Source organism: Trematomus bernacchii, unplaced genomic scaffold (genome assembly GCF_902827165.1).
Source record: "Trematomus bernacchii unplaced genomic scaffold, fTreBer1.1, whole genome shotgun sequence".
In the NCBI taxonomy this organism is placed as follows: domain Eukaryota; kingdom Metazoa; phylum Chordata; class Actinopteri; order Perciformes; family Nototheniidae; genus Trematomus; species Trematomus bernacchii.
The window spans coordinates 12,434,598-12,441,152 of record NW_022987648.1 but is presented as its reverse complement, the minus strand read 5'-3'; the positions used below and the strand labels follow the sequence as shown (position 1 = coordinate 12,441,152).

General features: G+C 40.1%; 1 long non-coding RNA gene across 1 annotated transcript; it reads right to left on the bottom strand.

Moving 5' to 3' along the window:
- Positions 1–3,422: 3,422 nt before the first annotated feature.
- LOC117485610 lies at positions 3,423–5,791 on the bottom strand. The gene is made up of 3 exons (XR_004556230.1): positions 5,752–5,791; positions 3,547–3,607; positions 3,423–3,456 (listed from the first exon to the last, which is right to left on the bottom strand). It is a non-coding gene; the product is annotated as an uncharacterized LOC117485610 (long non-coding RNA).
- Positions 5,792–6,555: the final 764 nt, after the last annotated feature.

Below are 6,555 nucleotides of genomic sequence, written 5' to 3'. Positions count from 1 at the left end.
ATAAATGTGTATTCAATATAAATATATAATAAATGATGGTCCTGTTTAATAATAAATAAACAATTGAGCTTTAGTTGTGCCAGGGTGTGCATCATTGTGTTTCACAGGTTACTTACATGGTGGTGTCCAGTCTACAGTACGTGTTGTCCGTGTTTTCTTCTTACAACGTTAACCCTTTAACATTGGTTTCAGTTCAAGAAAGTTCATTTTGGTCAGGGATACTTCTTAATATTATTTTACAGCAGACTGGCCAGAGTTTGGACAGTCTCCAGGAGTCCACAGTGTTCACAATTGCCATATTTGTGTTTTCTCAAAATCATGAGCCCGATTGCTAGCCCACAATGTCGCAGCTTTGTCAATTTGACGTCATCCTTTCAAGGCAGGTTCACTCTGCTGCCTGGTTTAACTGACAGTTTCGGTGAGGGAGGTCCAGTGGTTCCTAAGCTAAAGGAGGTTATAAAGGAAGTTTGAAACCTCCTTTCCTATCACCTAGACTAGAGAATTCGAACGGCACTTATCATGGCTGCCACTGAGGGACTTCCAGGTAATTTCACTCCGTTAGGAAGGTTCCTAAGCTAAATGGACTATTCGACTTCAGCCGCTGTTTGAGGGCTTGATAACCCACTCCCAGCGCCGTATAGATAGAAGAGTTGCGACAGCGGAAATCCAAAATGCTTGATCGTCACGTGGTTCAGAGAGACTCAGAAAGTTCCCGGAAGTTCGTGGCGGGCCATTTGAATGCATTAATAACAGGAGATAGAACTGCGATTTTTGGTAATTAGTGGTCAATAAAGGTTTTGATTTGCAATATTTATACAACATATCGATATGTGTATGTAGTTAAATCAATGTTTAAAAAAGAAAAGTAAAATTCGCTAATATTTGAGGATTAAGATAAGATAAGAAGTACTTTATTGATACCAATTGGGGAAATGTTTGCATTTCAGCAGCAAAAGACAAGGCATTGTACATTAGACAGTTAAAAGACTAGAATTAAACAATCGAAAATGTAAACATCGTTTATAGTGTGAACAGCTATCTTACCTGCCTTGTTAATATATGTTAGGCTAACGTCGCCTTGGTTAAAGAGCCTGTTGCTGTTGTTTATTGCTTTGAATTCTTTAAAACAAATATTATCTTCTTAAACTTGTATGGTAGTCAGAAGCATCACATCCTAATGTTTATTGATATATTTAGAGGGAGGGGATGGGAAGGAAGGTTTCAAAATTCTAATTAGATTAATTTCTACCATTTCTTTAATTCATGGTGGTTTCAGTAATCCCATGGTAATGGAGGACATATATAATCTAAATGACTAATGTAATCTTTATGACTTTCAGAAAGGACAGGAGACCGACAGGTGCCTATCAAAGTGTCAGGTTTGGGGAAATAGGACCCAAGTGCAGTTCAAAAATACAAAAAGGTTGTTAACAAAAAGTGGCTTTATTAACAAAAGCTGAAGGCATAAAAAACAAGAAACTAATAAACAGAAACAAAACGGGGAACACGACAGACAGGAACAAACTTACAGACGGGAACAGGCAGGAGACATGGACAAGCATAGACGACAGGTAGCAGGGACATGAAATGACGACGAACAGACCTGGAGCACAGGGGAAGACAAGACTAAATACACAGAAGGGTAATCACAGGACAAGACACAGCTGGACAGGGTAGGCAGAAACACAAGGGCAACAGGTGAACACAATGAGGCACAATCAGACACACCAGGGAAACTAACGACGGGAACAAAACACACGGAGTAGGATCAGACAAGACACAAAGAGGAAAACATTTCAAAACAAAACAGGAAACCAGAGACAGAAAAAGACAAGACAAAACACAACACAGACAGATCGTGACACAAAGGACTAGCAGCAGCAGCATGATGATGTTAAATGTGTTGTTTTAGGAACATCCAGTGGCGTTTTTATATGTACAAAAGTGGTGGGGCACAAAAAACTTAGATGTCTATATATAAGCTTCTGCAGTGACGTGCAGTGAGGTTCATGGCTGGTGAGGCACTGGCACTGACTCTTCAGGTTTACAAATATTATATTTTGACCTAAACCAAAATATAATATTATTTTCAAAAGCTTTTTTTTTTCTGATGCTTCGATTAATTTTAAACAGACAGTTCAACAAAAGGATACCCAAAAAATGTAATTTTATCATTTAAATATTGAATTGTTCTCTCTTAGTAAGATCCCATTTTCAATAAAATTGCAGTCTTACCTTGACTTGAAGATGAAGTCCATTTGCCTATCCTTCTGGACAAAAATTTCTATAACTTTTTTGTAAAAGTCCTCCTTATCTTCTAGTAGTTTCAAAAGTCTATCAGAAATCTAATCGATAGATTTATGATAAAAAAATTATAAAAGTAGGGTAGACATGTGGATATTATCCGGCTGAACAAAACGTGCATTTATCTAACAGGTACGTTTCCCACAGATCTTATTTCGAGCTATTTTCTAAAATCCTATGGAGAAACCTCATTGCTTTTTTGTCGAGGGAAGCCACGTGCAGCTTACTTCCTGGTTTTAGGACGCGTCACTGCAGCTCTCTCGTCTCCTCTTCACACACCACACTTTTCGCGGCACACGTACTTACAGCCAATCAGCTCTGAATGATGTGAGATGACGTATGGTGGGGATGGCAGCTCCGTGCCCCTCTGGTCATTATTTTGTTGCCACACACATTAAATAGGAAAATACTCTGAGCATGCGCAGTGTAGTTTTTACAGTCACCGTTCACTTCACAGCGAGAGGGAGGGGCATGATCAGGTTTTGTCCCACATGGCTCTAAACAGCTCAATAGGCACACACTGTGACTGTAGACACACTAATTAGAAGAACACAGACTAAAACAGCAATGTACAGACGAATCAGATGATTAAACATGATCTTAAAATATATTTTATATATTTTTTTTTTTTTTTTTTGCATTTTTTGTAATCATTATTTGTAATACTTTCTGCTGACACTAGGTGGGGCTGTGCCCCACCTGCCCCTAATGACCAGTCGCCACTGGGAACATCCATTGTAAATAAATGGAATTCAATAAACATTGAATAGCATGTCATGCAGTTTATCTGTGCCTTTTCCTCCGTGATGTCCTGGCATATAGTCTCCCCCATGGTTTGCTGTGCTGCCGGGGAATGCTCCAATCGCTCAGAGAAAGGAGTACAAATGTAAAGTTTCCCCACTGACACAGAGAGGAGGAAAGAATGGCTGGCTCAAGTCAGCAGGAGCAATTTAACTATCACAAAAGACAACAACAGCAACAAAATATGTGAGGTAATCATATTTTTCACAAAACGAAGACCACACCATTGGGAAGCTTAATAATAAGGAACAGGGAGAGGCTTGCAAAACTCTGGGTGTTGAGACTCAGGCTCAGGGTGAGGGTCTCATTCCAGGTATTCAGGCTCCATTGAATCCCCCTGGGGTTCTTGTGCTGAAAGAGGGAGACAAAGACAGGAGAAAGGGTTAGATATCTATATAGCAACCTATAGGATGGGAAATTGCTGACCTATTTTAAACTTACCTTGTGTTTTCACTCTCACTTAAGTCCCTGTCCCTTTGCCATCAATCCAAAATCAGCTGAGCTGCAACATAATACAGACAGGTAATAATCAACATAATCACAAGGACATTATATGGCTCTGCTAAAAACACTCACTCATAAATTACGTTTTTGTTTACTGTTTAGAAGTCTCAAATATGCACTCTAAATCCATATCAATGGCGATGTATCACAAAAATAGCTCTCTTCCTTATTATTATGTAACGTTAACTATAATATACTAGCTTGAACTCCAAAATGGATATCCTCATTTCACCACCTCCACCCACTACAATCACACGCCCCAATGTTAACTCATATTTAACTCCCTCCACCCCGCATAAAATCACGTTTAGAAGCCCCTTTTCTCTAATTCCACAACGTTGGACGAAATGACATTAAGAGAACGGAATTTACAATTAAAAGGCTGATCATGGTTAACCAGGGTTGCCAACTTTGGGTACCTGGCTGGAGTGAGATTTTGATATCATGGGTTTAATTCGGTTTAATTACACATATGCGCACGAAATGACTGCTATCGTGTCAGCAGCGGGACCTTAGCATATAGGATATATATACAATATATACAAATACACAATAATGGACACAGACTATAAAGGGCACACAGTTTCATTCACTAATGAAAGTCAAACATGTTTGTTTCCACTGTTTTATTGTGTGCCTGTCGCGATAAGAAATTATTTGACTTATCGTACGATAAATAAAAATGAACTCGATAACTTTTCTGACCTTGATAAATTGCCATTTACATGAGGATGTGACTAGCAGTTTGAAAGGATGTACTTGAATTATTATTATATATTATCATTATGTCAGTGGTCTAAAATGGTCATACAACGGTGCCGACAATATTATCGTTTATCGCAATAATTTCCGGGAAAATGTATCCAACAAAATTCATTATCGTGAGAGGCCTATACATGAAACACACACACACAAACAAATCTACAGACTTACTCCAAACTGCCAAATATATTAATTAACACACTCTCACTCTCATATACTCTTTGACTCTATTTTGGCCTAGTAGAACAATAAGCAGCAGACTTTTACTTTTTTATCATTTCTACTGGATCTTAGATCTGCGCATGCGCAATACGGGTCGGCAGTGGCGGCTCCAGAGTATTTTTGTTGGGTAATCTATGGTAGGGCTAACCCATACAGTGGTGGGGCTCAAGTCAGTATTTGCAATGTAATTACATACACGCTCCCCCCAACAGTGAAACGCCACGCGTGAGGTTTAGATTATTTCCCTGTCTCAATCCAAATTGAACTGTATGAAATAAAAAGGCACATTTGTCTTGTAGTAAATAAAAAGGGCGACCTGGAGCCAATCCTGCAATTTCCCCACAGGTGAAAGAGTTGACATGCTGAAAACCCAACCCCTGCAGGGGGGTCTGGGGGGATTCTCCCCCAGGAGATTTTTTTAAATACTAACATAAAATACACATTCTGGTACTCTCTTGAGAAGAAAAATAAATAAATCTATTACTACACGACATATTTAAAAAAATGAATGCCATTTTAGTTTTGTGTGACTTTGTTCTGAAAGCTGAACCTGCTGCTCCTCACAGAGAGAAGAGGGAAGAGGCTGTGTGAATTACTTTACATTGTGGATAAGGGTGGATAGCCCCCATTGTTCTGTGTGTCAAAATGAAAGACAGCCCACACACCTATCAATCATCAAACCGTGGGGTCTTATTTCATTACGTGTTGATTTCTATCAACACGTAATGTTGTATCGATGTATATAGAGATGTACTACCGCAAAAGTATTCTCCGTCGGGACTTCCTGCAACAACACCACGCCGTTATCGTGATTCTGATTGGCCAGAAGACATTATCAAAGATGTTCTATTGAGAAGACGATCACTACGTGACAAAAGTTTTCAAAACCGTTTCTAGTCTTCGTATTCTTGTTTTTGGCGGGAGAATAGTTTTGGCAGCGTGAGAGCGTGAGATTGAGAGTGAAAGCGTGTGTCACACGCCAGATGCGTGAGAGTTGGCAACCCTGTAGTTAACGTGTGTTGCTAACTTTATCCGGTATCCTAGCCTAATCTGTTATCTGTAAACGGATAATCCACTAACATCCTTTAATACACATTTTAATTTGATTCAGATGTGCTGATAATATCCGCAATATAAATCTTTAAACGTCCTTCTTACCTTTAAAAGTCCATCACGAACGGTCTATTATGCTGCAACTCTACTGTGCTGCTAGCCTTGCCGCTAACTTCCGGGAACTATTGAGAGGCTCCACGATCCGCCATTGCTGTAAAAAAAATGGTCCATTGGAGTGAACGGAGATAACTCTTCTATTATAGGGCTCTGCCCATTCCCCCTCCACACTCGTTGGTTTGGAACAGCACTTAATGTGGCGGACCCTCCGTGCGAACGTGCAAACGGAGGGGTAGTGTGTAGTGGTAGGGTGTAGGGGTAGGGTGTAGGGGTAGGGTGTAGGGGTAGGGGTGTAGGGGGTGGTTTGGAATTGGGCCTCAGGCCCCCAGGAAGTGCGCCGGACTCAGAGGAAAACATTTGTTGTGTCCAAACCATAGACTGTATATATAAATGGACGTAGTGTCCGTGACGTCACCCATAGGATTCTGCAGAGTTGCCGAGAAGCCCTTAGTAGGCGGAGTCGGCCACTAACGTCACAACAGTGACGTCAGAATAAGGGCAAAGAGGCGGAGCCGAGGCGGGACCTGCTGCCACCGAGCTGGAAGTTCCAGAGCTAGCTCAGGCTAAGAAGCTAAACTAAAGGAAACCTTTATACAAAAATACATGAAAAGTTATATGTTAGGTGTGTAGGGTTACAAACTTAACAAGCAAAACATAGAACTTCAATTAGTGATGCAATGCTGACATGTAAAAAGCATAGGTGTTTTAATGCCATATTCACTTAATAACGCATGAACAACTTTTACAAATATTTCTATATAGTCTGTGTTGGTAAATGTCATCTACGTTGCA